The sequence below is a fragment of the Falco punctatus genome, assembly GCF_963210335.1.
Source record: "Falco punctatus genome assembly, chromosome: 3".
Classification (NCBI taxonomy): domain Eukaryota; kingdom Metazoa; phylum Chordata; class Aves; order Falconiformes; family Falconidae; genus Falco; species Falco punctatus.
The window spans coordinates 50931843-50956055 of record NC_137582.1 but is presented as its reverse complement, the minus strand read 5'-3'; the positions used below and the strand labels follow the sequence as shown (position 1 = coordinate 50956055).

The following is a 24213-nucleotide window of genomic DNA, read 5'->3' as shown; positions in this document are numbered from 1 at the left end:
AGGCTTTTTAGCATTCATTTCAAGTAAAAATAAGCGTATTCTGTGCTGAGCACTTCTCAATATAGAATTCTGTGCTTTTTAGGAAGTTCTTTGTGAGAGCATGAAAGGAGCCTTGGGGATTTTATTTTTTTTTCTTTAATGTGAGTGTACTTTGGTAGTATCCTTAATTTAAGAAAGGCAGCTAAATTTGGTTTTAAGCAGAATCTCTTACTGCAATTTTAAGCATGACTGGATAAATCAAGATACCCACCACCTTCGGTATAATGTCATATAATCTGTCCTGAAAGAACAAGGTCTAGTAGTGCATGACTAGAGAATCTTCCCACGTTTTAGCCAGGGTAGATGCTCTCAGCCCTTGCATGTCAATAGCTGCTCTTGTTTTCACAGCTGAGCTAGCAGAAGAGTTGCCCAGTTAACTTTGGTACAGACAGCACCAGGCTGATCTCAATGGCTCACATAGCCCTTTTAAGCTGAATTAAGTGCTTCTATATTCTGTGCCACTGCTTCCAACAGAAGGGAAACAAATTGCCCCCATGTGAAAAGGGGCCAACTTAAAACCTAATTTTTCTTGCTACTGGTTCATTATATGAGCAAGATACTGCTTAACTGTAGTTGTACTTTTTCGGTCTATGCTAAAGTTAAAAATACAGTGTATGTTGGAAGGATCAGGTTAAGCCACAGCCATCTCTCCCCGGGTTTATTCGTTAACAAGTCACTGTTGCCTCATCTTCTTGGCTTTTATGGACTGGAAAGATGTAGTTCACGTTGTGCTTTTCTGTAGAGGCAGTCGAGGTTCCATGACTCAAGGTTTGAAAGTTAGATACAGGTAAGCTGAGACGTCAGGAGCTTGGCACTTCTCCTTTTTCAAAAGAAGTCTGCAAAATAAAATTCCAAACTCCCTTAAATACTGGTATCATAGATTCTGTAGTGGCACTTGTCTTACAGGATCTTATTTTCCTCTGCCATGTTATTTAGTTACATACTTTGTTTAGAAAACAACCGTCTCATGACCTCTTCTTTCCTTCCCCACCGTAACATACCTTCATTTCATAGTTACTGTCTGCCTTTTATATGAGACTGATACAGTTCTAAGCTTTTTACTTTTTGAAGTATCACTTGCATACTTTTCCCATTTACACTGCTTGGTCCTTAAGGTACTACCTCAGTTCACAAACCTTTCTCTCTGCTGTTTTTCTGCTCTCATAGCTATAACAAGACTACCCTTCCTAACTACTTGGTACCTCCTCTTGTCAGACAAAACAGCACCAAGAAAGTTTCTTAATTATGTTTTTAAGAAAGTTGATTTGGTGTTTTTAAAAAAAGACATTAAAATAGTGACACATCTGGCTACACCAGCAAAATTCCTCAAATTAAAACTGGCTGTCCGTATGGAAACTATTAATGTAAAACAGAAATTGGACTGTTCATCTACTTGCAAATTCTAAATGCATATTGAATTGCATAGCCACAAAAGCAAGTGTTCTAGGAAGTGGAAGAAAGTTTTGTGTGTAAAACTGATTTCAGCTCCATTTTGATTTAAGGTAACTCTTAATTCACCATCTTCTAGTTCTTTGTGTGGGGGGTTGTTCATGGTTTTTTTTTTTTTAAGTAAAATGCTTATTAGGAATTACTTGATTTTACAGGGTTACTTGCAGAATAATCCCACTAGGTGGCTCTTAAAGCCTGTATGTAGTAGTTGATTGAGATTGTTTTTAGTCTGTAGTGGGTTTTTTGTTTTTTAAATAAGCAAGGACTGCAAATGCCACTCTGCAATTAGGCAGATAGAGTGGAGATTCTTATAAACTGTGTTTTGGTTTAAAAAAGCACCACCTGATTAAACCATTTTAACCATCTGTATGATAATTTGAAATGCATACAAAGCAAAAGGAGAAGTAATCTACTTGAATTGAGGCTATTTTTCCTTACTCTCTGCAATAGCCTCAAACTCTGTATCATAATTTACTGCTCTATTTACTCTATGCTGTTAGTAGTTATAATTAAATTTGTTATTAAAACTCAGTTTAAGGACTGAAATATGCAACCAAGGAAAAGGACTCCTGCCAGAAACTTGACATTCTTCTATTCTTTGAAAGTCTCATATATATTCTACAAAATGCATTAAAAAAATAGTTAAAAGCCTATTGGCAGAAATTATATTTCTAGTAAGTCACTTTGAGAGACCATAGTTGAAATGATCTGCTATCTTGTCTAATGCTATAAAGAAAAGTTGTTGGTCAAGTGAAATAGAATGGTAGGCTTCTATTTTCCAGCATAGAATGCAATCAATGGTTACTTGAGGTAGGTGGGGAAGTTATACAAGATAAATGGGAAAAACGTCGTTTGTTATTGGTTTCAAAGCTGGCACTCATCTGCAAACACAGATTTGATAGGAAGGAAAGTGACTTGATCCTAGTCATCCCTGGTTTTGTTAGGTGCTTCAGTAGGAACAGATGTAAACTCCTAAGTGAGAAACATCTGTCAAGTTTATCCCATGCCCATCATAACTGAGATAATGTACTCAAGACTATGTTCTAGTCAACCTCATCAAACTTAAGTCTTATGTTTGGTAGTCACTCTGGAATTACAGTTCTATCTTCCTAGAATGCCCTAGGACTTCAGGATTATCTCAGGAAAGAAGAAAGTGCACTGAAGACTGCATATCAAATAGCTGGTCAGGGAAGTGATTCTATCTCACTTTTGCACTGTATTTATCTAATTTCATAATGAGAGTTGCTACGTAACTTGCCATCTGGATACAGCAATATGGACTGAAGATAGTAAGCATTTTGCATTTTTATTCTGAGTCTGCAAGACCACACGTAGTGTAAAAATACATGCATAGTTGACTTTTAAAGCATGGAATTAATCATTTGTGAGGTAAACTGGCAGTCAGTATGGAGGCTGTCATCCAATTCTCAGTTTGCATTGCCACCTTACAAGAACGTTTACAGACAGTCTTGCGTCAGCTTGAATTATTTAATGCTCAAAACCAAAATGCTAGTTAGTTGTGGGTTGTAAGGTTATGAGAGTACAGTTTGTCTGTACAAACACAACCAGACTTCCCTTCTGCTTGGCATCTTTGGACTCCAAACTGATAAGGAAAACGAAAGCATTGTATTTGCTACTATGAGAAATAGTAGTTCACAAAATCTGAGCAGAAGACCTAATTATATTTATATAATTACTATATAATTACTTGTAGATCCCAAAAGCATTCTCTCTGTGCCCTACATTTTGATAGCAGAGGAGACATTGATTTGGTTGGTTCAATGACTCCTTATCACGTCCCACCTCTCTACTAGCTAGGGTAAGAAGAGGTTTGGATTGCTTTTCTTTGCATATTTGGATTTGCATTAGAAAAGTGGAACCACTTTCTTAATTAAGTATAAAGTTTCCAATTTGAACACCTCAGAAACACACACACAAAAAAAAGCTGATGAAGTGGCTGTTCTTACAATTGCTTTTTCTTGTCATAGTCTTTCATGCTGCCCAGTGCTGTAGTACTGAAGTGTCATTTCCTTCCCCTGTCCCAGAAGTAGTAACCACAACAGACCCCTCAGAGTTTGCATTTCTCACCCAATGAGGAAAAGGTTGGCTCAAGCTTACTGAATTGGGAGCCAGGGAAGATTTCCTTCCTGGTTCTAGTTCTTCATCAGGAGCACTTTCCAGTTGCCAATCTTTTCCAGCAGCACCAGGTCCAGACTTCAGCCTGGAGAATGCAAATACGATTTCAGGACATAACTGCACGTTACTACATCTACAATTTAAAGCCAGAAAGAACTGAACCTATCTATTCAGGCACAAAATGTCCATTGAGTGAGCTGAGCTTTCAACCTCCAACAATATATTAAGGCTAGGGGGGTACCTGCACTGGTATTTATGACTTTATTTCAGTTTTAGGCCTGTAGTATGTTACCTCTGCTCAGTACATGTACATGTGGGTGGGAAGGTGAAGAAAGGGGAGGCACCTCCATCATCCAGCTAGTTCTTAGCCTGTATTTTGGCATGCAAAGAACAGCCATTAGGCTCTTAAGCTGATACTCAGGAACAATGAAGCTAAAGGACATTTAGGCAGAATTTTTTTCATTAATTGGGCCTTTCATTGCAGTATCTTTTTAAACAGTCTTGGCAACATCTGCTTGGTTGACAGTTCCATCGCTGTGTAACACTTACGTACCCAGATCACACGGTTCCTGTCACTTTTAAAAAATAATTGCCTCTCTGACCCTTATTAGTAGTCTCTCACAGAATCTGCATGATGGATAAACACTCCTACCAAACTGAAATTAATATCAACCAATACAAAGTAAACATCGTTATGGGCCTGATTCAGGTTCTAAGCAATACAGGGGCTAGCTGTAGAAATCCATCTAAATATTTCCTTATTGTTCTCAGCTTCCTCTCAATTATTGAAAAAAGCAGTCCCAGGATCAGGAAGCTAAAACAGACTTAGCGCTGTTTTAACTGTACATGTGAGAATGACCCCAATAGGTAAGCTATTTCCTGTGGAATAAGCAATAATGTTCCCAAGTGTCTGGTACTGGTTATTTTTTAATAGAAAAATACAATGCTGTGTAGATCTCCCTTAGCTGTACAAAGCAGCACAACTGCTTTATATACTCTGTTCTAAAGTGCAACAAGCAGGTTAGAATCCTTGCATAGCCCTTTTGGCAAACTTGAAGATGGATGTTACTGAGAGATATTCCAAACTATGTACTCCGCCCTCACTTCATGAAGAGTAAGAGGGAAAAACAATAAATCAATCTATTCTCTTAATGGAAGAGATCTTGGAATACTCAGTGGTCATCCTAAAAGAAGGAAAGGTATTCCTTCTCTGAAAAGGTTTATCATTAGATATTCCTGAGATATGGGTGCACAAGTTATCTTCGTCCACGCTTCTTACAACCGTTGATAAGAAATCGCGTATCAAAGATAATGATCAGAAATCATTTTGTACAAGGCAGGTTTACTAAAGGATGTTGGTAGGACAAGAACCCAGTGTCAACACGATGTGCACTGAGAACAACCCTGCTGAAAATAAGCCTGTACACTGTAGCTATAAGTGTGTCCCAGACCGCTGCCAGAATGATGGCATTTGGTATGATCATTCTAGGCATCTTCTGTCTACTAATCATACTGAAAATAGTCACCAGACTGGTACCGCTTTTTTTAGGTGTGCCCAAGTGTTCAAGGGGAAGGTTAAGTTTTCAGCCTCCAAAGTATAAGGGAGACATGCCAAAAACTGGAATAATAACAGTCTTTTGCTAGTTCCATGCACATTTTCTTCATCATCCATGAACAGACAGGAGATGTAAGGAAAGAAGTAGGCCTTTTTGCACACTGTAAAGTGCTTAGTTAACACTCAGAACAGATTTAGCAGCACTGGTCACTAAGACCTAAAAAGCTGCACTTGCTGTGCAGCTTGCAGTTGCTTCTAGAAGGGTCAGGGGCAAGTGCACTATGAAGAAACACACAACATCTGGAGAAGGATCAGAAGAAAACAGTAAGGTGTTAGGGGAAGTCAGTGACTCAGTTAGATGGTCGAGGTTATCTCTGAAGTTCTAACACAAGTGTGGCAAACATTAGCCTCTTAAAAGCAGCTCTGTGAAAATGGAAGCAAGAAGGCTAAAGAGCACAATTATAACCTGCACACAGGTCATTGCTAAAAGATACATTTGCTGTAGTGTGCTTTCTAGGACACGGACCTGGGGGGGAAAGAGGTGACAACTTTTACCCTTACACTTGAATTGACCAATCCAGATCATACTACAGCTTCACAAAGATTGTAAATGGAAAGAAAATCCTGTATATCTGGACAGGGACTACAAGGAGTAGCTAGGGAAGAGCAAGCATTCCTAAACTGCTATTTTCCACTGTCTGATCCAAAAGACACGCTGATTCAGGTATCTAACCATCATTCATCCATTATTTTTCATAAAGCGTGGGAAAACATTGTATGACAGAATTCTGTTTCTGAGAAATTTGGTTTAAACTGGCCAGGAAGAGTCAACAGTTACGACAGAGGACTGATATATGTGGTTATGTAAGCCTGATTTTAGTAGTACAGCAAGCAGAGGAAGGAAGGGAAGAAGGAAAAAAATAGCGGTTTTACCCCAATTAAAACAAACCTGACAGTTTACCAAAATAATTACATATTTTGTTTCGGTAGTTTCTGCTGCTCGGTATAACAATTACTGTTGAAGAAAACACTGGAGAATGCGGGCATCGATCCCGCTACCTCTCGCATGCTAAGCGAGCGCTCTACCATTTGAGCTAATTCCCCTTGCTGCTTACTGTTAGTAGAAATCATGAAACTCTGATCTTCAGGGTGTATTTAAAGTTGCAGTTCTATGCATGTAGTAAGAGTTTTCTCTCTTGCTCTGGTTTCTCTAGTCACAAATGAAAATTCCACTTTGATTTCAAAACAGGTGACAATTTTTTAGAATTTCATTTAGCATTTCCAAATGAAGCAGTAAGAAACAAGACAATCCAGAAAAGATGTGTTCTCCAGCTGTATAAAATAATTTTTTAAAAGTTTATTACTTGCAATTCATGAGAGGAAGCACATTCTGGCATTTGGGTTTCTCCCTATAAAAGTAATTTTCTATTTATTTTTATTCTAAATACAAGTTAATTATTCTAATTTATTCTAGTCAAACATATCGCAGCGTTTAAGAAATAAACCATGTACATCTAAAAAATAAGAGCTTATTTTACTTCAAAATTCCAATTCAATACATGAAAACATCTTTGTGGTTAACTTATTTTTCTCCCACCACAAAACACAACATTGGGGAATGCAGGCATCGATCCCACTACCTGTCACATGCAAAGCACGTACTCTACCATTTGAGCTAATTACTCCCACAGTACACTAATTTATCCCATAACCATAGATTTTACTAACCACAAATGCAAACTCCTTCCCTTTACCGACTGCTCCTTTATCATGGGTAGTAACCCCAGGGCAAGTGTTCAGAGCACTCACAACCATTTGACCTTGAACTTGTATATTTTTTTGTCCAAGATGACAAAGTCCCCAAGTAATGTGGTAAGATGCTTCATGCTAATTTGCATGACAAACTCACGACCTGCAGCCTTTCAGTGCCACCCAACTCACCTTCTTTGAAGAGGGCGGTTGCTTCTTCTGTGTTGAGGAAAGTCACGTCACAGGGAAACACAGTGGAGCAGCTTGAAGATAATACAAAACTCGCATCTTCCCTGACATCTCCTAAGAAGACCATGTAGAAAGCAAAAGTCAAACCTCATTAAGTTTGCTCGCATCAGTTTACATTAGTGTTGTCAAAGAGCTGCATCAAAGTGATCTGTGTTAAATGAAACTACGCGGACACAAAAGCCTTCACAGCTGAAATAACCTTGAGAAAGCTAAAAATGGGACTAAGAAGGTCAAGTTATTTTCAGCCATGCAGGTAAGGGAGTTCTGTCAACCAACTGGAGAAATTAAAGTTTTACTCATCATCTTAGAAAAAAAATTAGCAATCTCAACAAATTCAAGATCACAAAATAATGGGTTGTCAATTATATGAAATACATATTTTAATCACTGAAAATAGTACTATTGCAGAGGTCTTTCCTTACCCTTATCTAACTTTGGCATCAAATAAACTGTTTTTCCGTGAGCTGACCTGTCCAAGCCTTAGGCCTTTTCAAGGGCAGCAGAGTGCGATTTGGGCATGAAAACCAGGGAGAAGTAAACTGCCATTTTCATACTGAATCAGACTGCACAGAGTAGATAAAGAAACTGTACGTAGAGCTGAACCTTGTGAAACATGATATGGGAGAGATCCCAGCTGCAGATGTGCATTGCGCCATCATTAAGCCTGAGATATGTGCCTGTGAGAAGGACTGAAAACACTTTTGCATATGTTTTCTCCCTCAAGTTTACTCCAGTGAGGCAGATAAAGTCAATTACAATATAGTGCAAGAAATGGCAAGAACAACTTTTTATTTATTGTTGTACAGAGATTGAGGTAAGGCAGGAGACTATTTACATTCTAGAACATTTGCAGTGATACTGTGGTTTTAGTTCCACATCCTGGCCTGAATCTGGATTGTGATAGATTTAGAGTACTACCTTACTTTAGACAAGTTGTAACTATCTGATGCTTAATTTAATAATTTATTTTCTTTTGACTGTATGCTGTGATCCAGTAAGCTAAATCCATTAGGGAACACCGCTAGCACATGTATTGTGTGTGTGTGCTGCACAGTTTACTTTGCTAGCAGAACTTACTTTTCTGCATTTAAACAGCAAGTGAGAAATCTTTTTATTACATAATTTTCATTGCCTTTGTTGTGTATAGTGTATCAGTGTGACCATGCTCACTGTAAACTACATTTTCTTTCTTTAAATCCAGAAAGCATTCCTTGATTTAATAACCTGGGAATTGATTCTTACTGCAAAGTCAGTATGACTACACTTGTATTTTTTTATTTCTGAAATATTTTTAGTAACCCCATGTATTTAAGATGCAGTACTATTTTAACTGAAACAACAAAGTCAATACAAAAAAGTAGAAATACCTAGAATATAATTTGGTAGGATATAAATGAATACTTTCCACAAACTATGATAAACATGAACTGCTAAACCATTGTATTTATAATTTATATACAGGTAATTAGAAAATAAAGCTGGAAAAGAAAATAAAAAGACTTGACAAACAAGGAAAAGTAAAATCTCATTACCCTTCAATGACTTCTGGCAGTATACTTTCTAGATTTACAAGTCTCTTGGTACACACATTGTAACAGAGGTAAAAAAAAAGCTCATTCTCCCTCCTGAATAAACAGCAGAGGAAGGAAAGTATTATCAGAGTCACAAAGCAGAAAATGCATCAGTATGATTCTCATATGTCAACTGAGTATTCTGATTTTTAAGCTACCAGGCTTTCCAAATAAATGCCACGATGATTCGGTCTTACTAAATAGGCAGACAGACTCAACAAAAAGAATTCTAAAGCAGCCACGCTATGATTCAGCAGAAGTAAGTCCGCCCCTAGCACTGTTAACCAAGGGGAATTAGCTCAAATGGTAGAGCGCTCGCTTAGCATGCGAGAGGTAGCGGGATCGATGCCCGCATTCTCCAGTGTTTTGAGAGACTGAGTACCTATGGTAGGAGAACATTTTCATACTGGTTTGTGAAAGAAAAAGCGTAGCTACTAACACATACCATTTCTTACAGCAAATAAAACAGGAAAACAGTCTCCATTAGCAGACTCCGAAATACTTATGAACTCTCTGAAAAACAATTCCTTCACAAAAGCATTCGGTAATATGGGAAATCAAATATGCTTCTGTTACTTACAAGTGCGTTCACTTTTGGTGTGAGCATGGTTTCTCATTATATGAAAAGTTAGTGAAATTGTCTGTAAGAAAACGTAGAAGCATGTGGTTGTCTACATAATCATCAGCTTACCACAGAATTAGTCTCTTCAGCTACCTTGCACCTGTTGTAGCTAGGATGGGCACAACACGCTTGTTCCTAATCTGAGCTGCAAGTGACACTCAGTCTCTCACAATTTCACTCAATTTCTTCCTCAGCCCATTATAAGAAAATAATCAGCACTTAAAAAAACCCACAAACTCATCTTTGATCAACATTAACAACTTAAATCATGCATATTGTGCACGTGCTTCTTAAAATTCATTTTACAGCCATTTTTCTGTAGCAGTTTTGTAAAGATTAAAATTAAAATAGCCCCACAATATAAGGTAGTGTAAACAGGGAACTAAATCTGTATCACAGCCAAAATCCAGAAGAAATGGCAGCATCTGTCAATTACCCATTAACAGGAACAAAAGCCATTAAGAGGTATTTATTTCTTTTTGGTGCACACAGTTACCCTAATTTTAGACAAAATAGAAATTTACAAGTCTCTCTTTTTCAAAACAGGAAAAAAATTACAACTAGTAACTGAAAAAAAGTATTGCTTACAGTAGTGATAAAAAGCAACTCTTGCAAGTAACAAATGGAGAATGCGGGCATCGATCCCGCTACCTCTCGCATGCTAAGCGAGCGCTCTACCATTTGAGCTAATTCCCCTTGCTCTGCCGCCCCGCTCTGTTTACCTACCTTCCTACTTTAATGTTGCTCACTGACACACACTTCAACATTGGGTTTCAATTTCATCTGCTGTTTCCAGTATAAACAAACTTCCCCCCCACCACCCCCGGACAAAAACACAGTAGCTGGATAGTTAGAGCCCACCGATTGAGTTCTAATCCCCTGTTGAAGTTACTGGTAGTCAATAACAGAACACAATTCCCAGTGAAATGCAGAAACAGTTAGGTCTTTCTTAAAACACTGCTTTTGACAGCTTTAGTGGGTATCTTGCATAACGTGAAATCTGGAGCGTTGATGTTCTGCACGTCTTTTATTCAGCAGAGCTACATCTGGATAACAAAAGGTCTGTGTTTCCAAGCAACTGCATTTTTACGTTCACACCAAACAATTATGACTGTTTAGAGGAATATGGATATATTTAGGGATTGTCTTTTTCTAAAACGGATTTTTCCTATTTGTAATCCCTAGGTGGAAAAGAATCAGCTAAATGTCTTTACCCATTTCCACATTTTACATTATAATAGATGTGACAGAATAGGTAGAGTTCTTCCAGTTCTTTCTCTTGTGGCAACCAAGTCTGTGCCCAAATTACAAGACTGGGAAAAATAAAAGCACCCAGGCAAATGGAACACTGGGAAACAAAGTAATAGTTCACATTATTTATTTACATCTCTCAGGAATTTTTAAGGTGTGACTGTATTACCAGATAGGCATACACAATCACAGATACATATAAAAAATCAAGAATACATAATTAAACTGTAAAAACCCCATGGCTGTAGTGGAACAGCAGTGGAAATGCTGCTCAGTGGTTTAGTTTCAGCTCTGCTAGATCAGAGTCATAAACCACAAAAAAAAGTAGGGTCACCAATGTTCCCTGTTATTTGAAGTTATGTTTTCTCCTTTTGAAAGTGGCATGTAGAGAGAAACAGGGCGGGGGGGGGGGGGGGAGTAACTCTTTATGATCTCACACTACCTTAAAACAGAAATAAAGAAGGCAAAATAGATCTACTTTGCCAGAACTGGAACATGCAGATTTGTCGACCTAATGTGACTGAGGTATTGCAACAATCACATATCTACACACTTCATGTGTTTTCAGCTTCTTACTTCCTCAGCCTCTATATACTGTCATTTAATATACAGATTTGCACAAATCCCTGCTGATTGAGAGTGCTGGAAATAATCATAGTTTGTGTATGTTAATAATCAGTGGTCAGCTGTTCATTAGTGAGGAAATAATACTGAAATGGTTAAAAAAAAAAATAGCAGGCAGTAATGGAAAGACATCCAACTGACTTTGTTAAAACCCTAAGAAAAGGAACCTTTGGAAATTATGTTTCTTTTCTCTATAAAAAGAGGAAGGGGAATTTGAGTGAACCCTTCAGAAATTTTGTAATAGTCTGAGCCTTTCTTTTGCTTTGGTTCTAAAAAAAGGTGGTGAGAGAGAATTGTGAACTTCTATTTAATATTATAAATGTAGTACATCTTTGCCTTCCTGGAAAAATTACTACCTGAAATTAAATTTATTAAATAACTCTAGAAACAACTCTTTTACAGTTTCTTTCTTGATTGACCCAAGATCCTTTAAGACACATGAATCACACTGATATAAAAAAGATCTTTCAATTCTTTCCACTCCAAGGACTCAAGTGATTTCAGAACATACAATCACCAAACTCCAGCCTTTGCAGGACATCCAAGTTAATACCTGAATAATACGTATTTGATTTTTTAATCACTGGGATTATATTTGTGCCCATAAAATAAATCAGTCTCAAATTTTAGAAAATTTTGCTGAGACAAATATTTAAAGAATATATCTTAAGTCATCCTCTGCACATACAGCTCGTGCCATGCCATATATAATTCAACAATGTCTCCAGAAGTTCTCTGGAGTCAGCAACTCAGTACTTAGCCATAACCAAAAGTTACAGATTCAGAGACAACTGAATTTTATGAGAGTATCAAATCCCTCCAAGTCAACCTATATGTAATCATGCTTTAAAAATATTTCACCATCCTGACTTTAACAGAGAAACAACTACTTCTATGGCATTTCCTCCAGACTCTCACCCGTTCAACTCTGACAATTAAGCTCCTAGCCATTGTGCTCTTCCAATTTAGATATGACTTCCAAATGCATTACCCAAACTTTGTTTTCTTTTTTTGGCTCCAGAAGATCCCAGAGAACATGGTACTGTGGCATTAGGACTAGAAGAATCTCAAAAAGGGTGGAAAGAAAGGTGCTAGCAGAAAAACATTTAAAGGAAAACATCTCAAGTTTACATTTGTACATATATGAGTGGTTTTACTCTTAAGAAAGTTTTTACTGTGGAAAGGATGGGGATACTCTGTGAAGATACTTCTGGCTTTCTAATGCAACACTATTCTCTCGTTAGTTTTCTTGCAAGTTCCATTCACCACAAGACAAATTCTGAATGACAGGCTTTCTTGTTCAAGCAACCCAGATCATTCTTTAGCAATACAAGTACCTTCCTTCTTCTTTTTCCTTTGCTCATCATGGCATCAGTAATTTTTGAATACCATACACACTGAACTCTTAAAACACTGACAACAGATTTTAGAAACTTCACATCACCAGATGGCTCAGAATATGCAGTGCTTCTAAAGACAGCACAGAAAACGTGCTCAACTAAGGGAAGCCCAGGTAGATCTGCAGTTTGCAAATTGACTTTCAAGCTAGAATAACAGCAGCAGTTGAAGACAAACCCAGAGCTTTTTTTATTCAAAGGTATTCTGGGAACATTATTATTTTAGGAATAGTAAACCAATTATCATAACAAAAGGAATAGAAAGCAGAATTTGCTAGAGAAGGCAGAATGAAACAGGGAAGGAACAACAGCAAGACACTAATTATCACTGACCAGAGAAAGAAATAGAATTCACAAGCTAGTAATCTCATTAATTACAAATCACTAATGCTAACCCCACTTTCTGAAATTATCAAATACTGCTGCAGTGTCCAAGATGTCAGTTCCACTACTACCTGATGAGGCCCACTGGTCTAACCCCAAATCCATGTACCAGAAGTCCTGTACGCACTCTTCCATTAACAAACATCAGCATCTTGCTACCTTCTCCCTCACTCTTAACTGAAACAGCCAGCTTTGGGGAAAAAAAATATTTCTCCCTCTCCTATTAAAACCTAATCAATGCAGAAAGAAGCATCTGAAATTAATTTGTAGAAGATAATTTAAGTTCTTACAGCTGGAATTACTCTGCAGATACTACAGATATTTAAGCAACTGGTGACTGAAAGCCCCACTACTCCATATTTCTGCCAAAGCAAGCAAGCTTTCTGCTACTTATGCTCTGGGATGTTTTCACGTGACCCGTCGTATTTTTGAACCCAGAGCTCTGAAATGTCCAGAAGTTCCTTTGCTTAGTAATACAGTAATGTGAAACACAGCACTTGGTTATAATGAAAACATTCCAGAGTACGAGTGACTAAATCCTACTTTCAGAAGTGACTCAGAGTTATGCCACAGTTGTGACACTATACATTTCAGTACACTACAGAAACAAACTATCTTTAAATAAGTTGTCCTGATTACTAAAAATTCCACTCAGTATTTTACTTTGTTTTTGCCATAAGGCCTTCTGTTCTCTGTACGACTGACAAAAATAGGTGATCTAAAAAAAAAAACAAAAACAAAAAAAAACCCAAAACCAAACAACTGTAATCCTTAGTTTTTCACTTCTGTTTGGTTTCTCTGAAATTTTCCTTAGTATTCCTTCTGAATAAAAGATCACCTAAGTCTTAAAAACACCTATGTTGTAAAACAAACAAAAAACCAGACCCCTTCTAATCGTGTTTATATCAGGCTTGTATGAACACAGCCCAGGCAGAACAGGGTTTCATCACACCGGTTTTTGAATGGTAAAGCACATCTACATCACTTAATTAAGGAGAACCCCAAGCAGGCTTACATCTGCACACAAACTGGCAAGTTCTGCTGTCTATGAAACTTCTTAATTTGTTACCAAGCACTGGTAGTCCTAAGCCTTTAACACAGCAAGTAGGGGAAAACTTACTTAAACTCAAAACAAAATCCAGAACTAACTATAAATCAAGCAGTGGCAAAATAACCTAAGTACAGCTAGAGTACATTCAATTCATTCTTTTAAATAGCCTAACCTTCAAGTCAGTAGATTTAGCATTAAAATGAAACAAATAAATATGTCTCCAGTTCTGTATCCAAATTTGTATTTAAAGCATTGAAGAAAATGTTTTCTGGAGCTCTGAAATAATTTTACTGAAAAGCAGTATACAAATACGGATTTCGGCAAAAAAATCAACACCCTCCTCTAGAGAAAAAAAAATAAACCAAACCCAAAACAACAGGCACCCCCCCACACAAAATGTACTGTAAATCACATAAGAAGCCATACCGCAGATACAAGTCAGAAGAAACTTCTTCCCAGAATCCCAGGACTCTTTCTGTTCTTAAGGGCCACAAAAGGAGTAGAACTTGATTTGTTGATGCAGATTTTACTGTTTGCTCCCAAAGTTTTGCCTCCATTTTACCATCACTCATCATTTCATACCCAAACCACAGGACAAAAACCTGTTAAAAAACCCCAAACCCAGAATAACTAACCAAACAAAAACATGCTAAAGATTTGCGACTATTAGTAATACATATCTTGTTTGAGGAAAATCAGTGCAGTCCATCCGGGATGTAATATATTGGTATAAAATTCTGTAACATTGATCAAAGAATCAATGTTAAAAACAGCTTAGCCAGGCATCCTGCATAACCTCTTCATCATCAGCCACAACAGCAATTTGCAAGAGCCCAAATAATTCATATTAAATATGCTGCTTTTGTGAGAACTACAAATCACAACATTCTTTGTGTGTATTTACCAGATTGGCATTTAAGTTAATGTCATGCTCTCTGTGCACTGAGACAGTGAGCTCGGAGATCAACTCAGAGTGAGATCAATCTAGCATTTCATGCTACTCTCTGTGATCTCCCTCTGGACCACACAAAATCACCATTATGATTTCAAATTGTAACGTCTCAAACTTCAGAGGGAAGTTGAAGTACTGAGCAAGACATCTGAGTTACCGTTCCCTTTCTTTAAAAGCACCCATGAGTTTTAAATTTCCATCCAAATTATCATAAGGATTGCATATTCACAAAGAGTTCATTCTGTTTTCAGATGGGGAAATAGTAAGTCATATATTAATATGATTATGCATTTAGGTTTCTCTTCTAGGAAAATGGGTAGACTCAACTTACATGTCACAAATTACTTCAATTTTTCTGGAACACCTGACATCTCTACAAACCTAACGGGGGTTTCAAAAAAGTTTCAACATCATAGGACTCATGTACAATGCCCTCCTTGAACTAAGATGACAATATAGAAAAAATGTATTATTAATTTTACATACTATCCAGCTTCAGCTACTCCTTCCAAACAGTTTAATAATAATAATAAGTTGTTACAGAAGCTGTAAGATTGACTACACCTGAATTCCAAGGGATCTGCAATCTTTCTTCTAAATCACCACTGTAACAATTCGAATTTTCTCTACATCCCCTACAATTCCGCAAAGGAGACAATGTGTGCTGGTTACATTTGGCTAATCAGCTATCCCTTAACAGCACATACAGTACACTCCTCATGTTGCTTTAGTGGCTTTTCTGAGCCATGGATTTCCACAAAACACAGGACAATTTCTTTATCTTTTGCATTTTTATCTGTCTTTCACTTTTGGTGCAAAAGTTAACAGGGAGGAAAGTGATGAAGATTTTCCTAATTTAGAAGATTTAAGAAGATTAAGATTCCTGTATCCTGTGGATTTACTAAAGCTATCCACTCACTAAATGAGAATTTCTCCAGAATAATAAAAGCAGTTTTAAGAACAATAACCTCATGCAAACAAACAAACAAAACAACCAGTAAAAAAACCCAAGGAATTGGTTATATAGAATGATCTGAAAAATATACTTGGATGCAGTGTTCAAGGACCAGAGGCTTAAGGTACACAGAACTCACTAAAGTTCAGTGTATGTTTAGCATCTGATTGCTTAGGTCCATATGAAAATTCAGGAGTTGTGGGTTTTTCTGTACTTATACACCACCATACTGTACAGTCATTTTGGAACTAGAACAGACGTGCCACTAGAAGAGATGTGTTCACTGATAAAGCCACCTGCTTACAGTGTACTCTTAACACAGGTATGGCACAAAAACGTCACAACCAAGCTGGATTAAAACCACACTAAGTTTAAATCAGCACCCACTTCAGCAAGTTCTTCAGCCCATTTTATCCTCTGATTCAATTCTTCCACTTTTCTCTTGGGCTTAACAGTACACCCTGAGCGAACTCTTGGCTGAACCGTATCAGAAGTGAAAGAAAACATAATTTATGATATTTTTACTAATACAATGTAGAATTGGTGTTGTGGCACGTGTTGAGAGTGATTGAAGCAGAGCTGGCGCCCGAGTCCTGGCAGCACAGCACAGCACAGCAGTGGGACATGCCCCAGAAAAACCTACAAAGCCACTCGCTCCCCTGACGAGCAGTAGCACCACTCCCTGCATCTCCTCCTTCAAGCAAGCACCCCCGCGCCTGTAAAACCAGATTTCGCGAGGCCCAGTAAAGCCAACCGCAACGACTCGATAAACCCCTGGGTAAAATGCCGCAACCAAACCTCCACCGCCGACTTCGTCTTTTGACGGTCTCAGCCCTGACAAACCCCACACGGCGGCGCCGCCCCTCAGGTTCCCGCCCTGCCGCCCGCCCGCGGCCGCTCACCCCGCTTTTTTCCTTCAGGTACAGATGGCGCGGCGGACAGGTTGCGCTGGAAGACTTGTCGTGGGACGAACAGGGAAGTGCTGTAGCTGGGTCTCCTAGTCCTTGAAGCTGTGGCTGGGATCGCGGGTCAGTCTTCAGAAGCAAAGCCTGGCCCATGCGGTCAGCCGGGCGGCCGCCTGGAGTGTGCCCTGCAGAGCTGCCTGGTGCCAGCCTTGTCTTCCGTATCATCGAGGGGAGAAGGTGGTATTGGGAAAAGCTGGTGTTGTCCTAGATTTCCCCATGTGACGGCTGTAAGCTATGTGCGTAACAGCTGAGTGCGTATGCCTTTAAATGAACCTTGGTGTTTTTTCAGAATGTAAATTCATAATTGGGTTTGTGCTCGTGTGTCTTTTTAGGCTTTGCTTTGAGGGTGGTGGTTGGAAGAAAATTTAAAAATACATATATTGATCTGTGTTTAAGGAGAACAGAATTCTTATCTTACAACCAAATTCCTGGTAGTTTCTAGTACTTGAGGGTATGACCTTTAAATATCTTGGATATGCATATTTCTCTGTCACTCCATATTATTTTTTTTTCCTTAAAGAGACTACAGAACTTCAGGCTCATTTACAACTGTACAAGCTTCTCTTGTCTTACAAAAAAAATCTTAGCCTCTGAACCTTTGACACAAAACATCAGGTTAACTGCTGGCAGGTTTTATTACAAGATGGGAAAACCACCTTTGATTTTTCCTGCTAGCAGGCTTGGTGAAATTGTGTAAGCTAAGCCGCTCCAGCATGCGCCTTTATTCCTCAGCTCCTTAGGGTCTGTGAAGTCTTGACAATAACACATCTACTGTACATTTATAACCTTTGCATATTGCTAGATCTTTTTCCTAAAAAAAAAAACCAAACCACAACTTAAGGAAAAACGGGCATTCAAGAATTTCTTTCAGCAAGAGCTGAGATACGTTTCTGATGGTAAAAGCATTTCTGTAGCTCATGAGTGCTCCCTTTGCTAAATGTCGTTAGTAAAATTAAAGCTACTTCAACACTTCTCAAATCAATAAAAGGTTATGAAAAAAATACTAATGCAATAGACAACCTGAAATAAAATCAGTTAAGACTTTGAATTGTTTACCAGTCGTTTTTAGATTATAGCAGCACTTGAATTGATAGTAGCTATCTCTAAACACCTTTCTGTGAGGAAAGCTTTATCTTTTCTGAGGATAAAAACTAAAAGTGTAGGTTTTTTTTTCAATCCCTTTTATTTTAGAATAACAATACCCAACCATGAAGTTATTCAGGAATGCCTGGACTAAATACGCTCTTTGTTATCACTGCTAAAAATAATTGTCCTTTGCTATGGAATAGTTAGTTGGTTAGCTACCTCACTCTTAAATTCCTATAGATGATCAAGTAAGCAGGTGCTATCAGGCCCAGATCAGAGTCCAAAGGTAGTTGATTCTGCATAAATGAGATCACATGGAAAAAAAGTTACTTCAAATGGATTTTGTATCAACAGTATCTATTACAAATGGAATGCTTGTGATAAGAAGGCTTCCCCAAGTGAGAAATGGGTTGTGGCTTTTGTATCTTTCCTCATAACCACCCAAAGACTTCACTTCTGGGTTGAATTTTTTCATGCAAGTCTGATTTGATGGTTATGTGCAGTTGATGATGCCTTCCAAGGGTCTCCTTAAGTTTTATTACCAGTAGTTGATCAATTGTTTTAGATCAAAACTTTCAGAAAGGACAAGGAGGTTTTGAGACACAGAAAACTGTAATGTTTTCCACCTGCCGTTTTCAACACAGAAAACCTGCTGAAGTGTCTGTGCATGTTCTAGCAGCTGCCATAGAAAATTTAATTATTTATATGTCAAAGATACCACCTTACATCTCAGGTGATACAAAGACATCAATTTCATGCAGGTTTTAACTTTTAAAACATTCTACAGACATAAAACCCCCTATACACAGTTGTTCATTTCTTGTCAAAAAAGTCTTGGTTTGAACTCTGGCAGGACTAGCTTTAATAAAAAAAAAAAAGAAGCATCTAACGTAGCTTAAACTTACAGATGGCCATAAATCCACAGCAGCTTTATTTCAAATTACTACTCTCACTTCTACCATTCATGCTCTTAGAGCTGACAACTATGTTTTTCTTCTGCGCACCATTTTTCTTTCTTCTCCTTCCTATCTTTCTTGTGGCTGGCACCATCAAGAAACCTGTAGCGCATCAGTGCTGAAGCTTTTCAAGCACTGAGTGAATACGGCCACACAGAGTAAACACAGTGGGTTACTTGCAGTTATTCCTGCTATGTGTTGTCACCTGCCAAAGAATCCAGCTCCAGGAACAAACAAATGTGTATGCAGAGTAGCTCCAAGCCATCTGTCACGTGTTAGGGCTAATGTGCATCAACCAGCAGACTGAGCGTCACCAGAAGCCAGTAAGATGATGTGAAAACATGCCAGGCCAGTTAGAAACCGGTTCAGGTGGCAATGCCTCCACTCACACTCTGGTTTGAGTATTTCCTCTTAGCCTGACTTAGACTTGATGGGTGAGTAACACCTCCTGTTCTGCTGTGGAGTGAGGAATGGGGCCTAACTTTTAGCAGAGTCGTTGTCCACTGTAGTGCTGGCACACCACAAGAGCAATCTAACCTGTAAATGAAGATGTTTAAGCAGCAGTCAGAATGTCACCATGTGGTAGACTATGAGCTATGTAATTTGGTTGTAAGTGCAAGAGTACATGGAGCTTACGGAGAAGAGTAAGTGTGTGCTGCTGTGTCTGATCAGGCAGAGTTTGTAGGGGTGGGAGGAGTTTACAGAAGCATAGTCCCTGCTCCTCTTGCTGGCTACATCACTATACACGGTAGCAAGCTTATGTTTCCAGGAGATGCTGGAGAGACTTCTGTTGTTATAGTAGTAAGTAGGGGGAAGATGTAAACTGGAACTCAGCCTGGGTTTGGTTGAGCTTGAAAAACCTGGGTTGATGAACTGCATGCACGTGCAAACTCCAGCAGCTCCAGTTTGAGGCTGTGCTGAGAGCTCTCCGGCCCCTCTCCGGACTCCTTGGTCACCCCCCCTTTCACCTGTGCTTCGGGTTGTGTGCTGGGTTCGGGGAAGGGAGCAGCAGCCGGAGCTGGGGGGCGGAAGGGATGGAAGAGGGTGGGGGGCGGGTGGCAGGGGGAGTCGGGAATACCGTGGGCAAGAGTTTGTGGAACGGGAGGGTCGTTCTGAGGGACCGGAGAAGCAAATGCAGGCGTAGAGCGGCACACGACGAGGCCGTGGGGCAGGTCCGTGAGGGGTCACAGCCGCAGGAGGGATGGCCGAAGCCCGGCGGCGGGCGGGGGGCCGTAGCGGGGCTGGGGCCCGCCCGGACCGGCGGGGAGCGGAGCTGGCCGGCCTCCCCTGGCTGCCCCCTGGCGGCGCGGCGCGGGCTCTGCTGCCGCGGGGGCAGCGCCGCTTGCCGGGGCGAGCGCTTGTGCCAGCGCTGCTCCCGTAGCGGTGCGTACCCGGTGTGGCGGGCCGAGGCGGGCCGGGGCGCGGGTGGGGCTAGTGGTTAAGGTGGGTGGGAAGGAGGACTTGTGCAATCGAAAGCTTTTTCCAAGTGTATCAATTGAGCTAGCAGTAGTAGTAGATAACTCTCTCTCTAGATCTACGTTTTGAGTTAATTACTTGCCGTCGGCAAGTAAAGATGAAAATTAAAATGTGAAAGGTCTGTTACCATGCATCATTATGTTCCCTGTCTACGATATAGGCTTTATGCTCTGTGTCAAGTCATGCAAGCATTTGTCATGCCTGGATGTGTTCATTTTTCAGAAAGTCAGTATTTTAAGGCTGTTAAAAGTAATTATTAATTACTGGGAAGTGCATTTGGTGAGGTAATAAATCAGAAAAATAAGGTACTAAATAAGGAAACTACAGATATGTTTTAATTTCACTTGACTGTCACCCCTGATACCTTCCAAAAGGATGTGTGTGTGTATATCTATATACACACGCATACATATATATATAAGATTTGATTAGAAAACTGTTTCAATGAAGAACATAGTATTTTCCTCTCATTAAACATTTCCCAAAGCAGTTTTTTTGTGTGTATGCCTTGAAAATCAGAAAGAACATGGGTTTCCTTCTTGAGTTTGGAACAGTTGTTCCATAAAAGTTGGGGCTTTTTTCAGTAACAAATCCAGTTTCATGTAAATAACTTGGTCTTTTGGAGAGCCTCTTGTATGAAAACAGCTAAACAACAAAGACTTGTGTTATAAAAGGGACGAATAAGATTATTCTGGTAGTGTATGTGATAAAAGATGTATCGCATGATTCCAGCTGTGAGTTGCAGTCAGTTGTTGGCAAGTAGCAAGAATGACTCAGCAAGAGACAATATCAACACACATAATTGCGTTATGTCTCTATAAGTGTAGCATGTATAACTACAAGTTTCAAAGCTTTTTTTTCAGGTGGGGAATTAGCTCAAATGGTAGAGCGCTCGCTTAGCATGCGAGAGGTAGCGGGATCGATGCCCGCATTCTCCAGTGTATGTTTTCAACATTTAATTAATTACAAAATAACCCGCAGCTTTTAAAAATATTTACTCTTGATTTTTCTTGTATGATGGGGTAAAGAAAACTTAAATAATTGTATTCTAAAAAAGTTAACGTATTAAATATTTCATTTTTTTTCCCAAATCATGTTTGATCTTTTGAATACAGGGAGAAAAAAATACCATCTTTGCATGACATAACAAAACTTACTAGCATTTTAATACAATAATAAATGAGATGAACAAATTATAGAGAAAAATAAGTGATGGATTTTTAAAATATGCCCTTAAATCTTTGGTTTATGGTTTGATTCATTAGTTAAATTTGTGTTTGATATTATAGTTTGGTGTACAATGAACAAAATTTTGTATTTCTGCTGTAATGTTTGTTATTTTTGTTATATTTTGGTTGTTTAGGCTATTTATTAGAAACAGTGGGCTAGAATATAACTGCTACTTCTGGTAGCAAGGTTGTGTCCTTTGCTCATAAGTTTTCACATCTGTGAAATGTCATGGAAGTTTCCTCTTCCATGTGAATCTGTGCTTGCGCATTTTAAGTCTTACGAGATTTTTTAAAAATTCTAATTTGATTTTCTTGCTTGCTCACTCAGGTATTTGCTTGTACTTCCAGGTTGAGGCAGCATGAGGAAACAAGTACAGTGTACTTCCTATAAATACAGTGAATTCATGCAATCAGGATCTTGGGTGTACACATATGAAACAGAAATCAGGAAACAAAACCTGTGAATTGGGTTTCAGGTTAAGGAAGGAGGAGATACTGTGCTGCATAGGTGTGCAGATAGCACCTGTGGAGAAAGTAGGGGAGCTTGGAGAACCTGCCATGACATGACAAGAAAGATATTAACCTCTGGATGGATGGGATAGAAACTGAATTTGCTTATTTCTTTTGTATTCACCACATATTGGAGAGAAAAGAGTTACTGAGACTTTGACTGCTAGATGCTTGTTAAAATGAAGCCTATTGGAGAGAAAAATGTTATGGTCCTCAGTTCTCTCTGGGCTTAGGTAAAGATTTACATATCCATTTGCTTGGAATGAGACTCTTACCGTAGTTTTCAATGTGATTATTATTGCTTCTATGTTTCTATTATTGCTCAATACCTGACATTTTCTGTCCTTCAAAGAGGATGAGTAATGTTGCTCTTTGCCAGCTAATCAGATGCAAGTTGTGCACTGATGAAATGAGAGAATTCAGTGGGGCTGTGTACAGAGGCACTCTGCAATGACCCTCAGAGCTATGGCTTCTGGCTGTAAGCTGTCTGGACTAATGACTGTTACATTTATGCCCAGCTTCCTACAGTGGCGCTCCTCTGTCTCTTGGGGCTTGTAAACGCACCATGATATGAATAGAAGGAAAAGCTTTTTCTCATTCCATGTGATGGTTTTATGTCCTTACTTTTTAGGTAAACTATCTTGTGTAGAATTTACTGGATTGAGAGCAGCAAGGGTCCTAGACCCCAAAAGCACTACCTGTGGGAGGAAATTACCTGATGATGTCTATACAGCTTCCAGAGCCTTGTGTCAAAGGAGTGACTACTCTGATTCTGTCTGCACTTTCTGAGTCATAAGTTGCATAGAGACACTCTTTGTAAAGAACTATGTGGGAATTTGATTGATTTGAAGCTTTGAATTTTGTTGCTATTGCCATTCACACAGACTATGTCCTCTGTAATACTGTGCTTCAGTGAGTTACACAAGTTAGTTACTCATTCTGTGAAAAAGCATTTGTTTGTACTAAACTTGCTGGAAGATACTGTTATCCTCTGTCTGTGTTTGTTGTGCTCTGAGAAAGGGGAATAATTTCTCCTTGCATCAATACTTTGTTCCAAGTATTACTTGGAAAATCTTTCTGGGTGGGGGTGGAGTTTGGGGACCATCATCTGGCAACTTCAGAGTCAGACAGTGTTTTACAGCAAGAGACCATTTGTAGAACCTGCACTCAAAAACCTCAGTTCTGTGAAATGCTTCTTTAAAATAAATATTGTAGTACATTGGTTTTCTAAGCTAAGCACACTTCAGTTCTAAGCTTTCTTATAGGGGGTGCTATATGATACTTTACAATGAAGTTTGTAAAAGGCTTTTGCTGTAGTGATTACCATTACCCTATTTTGACCAAGTTATATTTACTTGGTCAAAGGAGAAAGAACTCTTGAAGAGAGTGAGAGGTGACTTCGCTACTGTGTGTAAGCACTTGACTGTTTGGAAGAGAAGGAAATTGCACCTTTGAATGTGTTCAGCTTCTAGTTGTCATGTATTTTTCCTCTCAAGTCCAGTGTTGCAAACCACCACCACCACCTCAAGTAAAGTGCCATATATATAATAATAAATATATATAATAATATAATAAATAAAAATATAACAATATTTTATTATTAAATAAATATCTTTATATTTTTCTATTTTATAATTTATATTAAATTAAAAATAATATTTTTATATTTTATATTATTATTTTTACCTATTATATATATAATAAAATATAAAATAAAATAAAAATTAAAAATTAAATAAAATTAATAAAAATATAATTAAAAAACCATATAAGTAAAGTAGCAGCAGAAGAGCGAAAGAAAATAGCTGTTCAGCACAGGGGGTTCCTCACCTAGGCCGGTGACCTGATACTTTTTTTACCTTTTGGCCCTTGTTTTGTCTTTATTTCCTGTGGTTGCAGTTACTATTGAAATAACTTGTTCCTGCTAAACATAAGCAAGTTCTACACTCGGTAGATGAGTGTAGGCATGGATGGACTGTGGAGTCTGCTGTGTGCTTTCACAGACTC

At 38.6% G+C, this 24213-nt stretch overlaps 1 long non-coding RNA gene across 1 annotated transcript; it reads right to left on the bottom strand.

Annotated features, from left to right (window-relative positions):
* Positions 1-682: 682 nt before the first annotated feature.
* Positions 683-23757, bottom strand: LOC308061488. Its single transcript, XR_013927250.1, has 2 exons — positions 3607-23757; positions 683-875 (listed from the first exon to the last, which is right to left on the bottom strand). It is a non-coding gene; the product is annotated as an uncharacterized lncRNA (long non-coding RNA).
* Between the last annotated feature and the right edge of the window lie 456 nt (positions 23758-24213).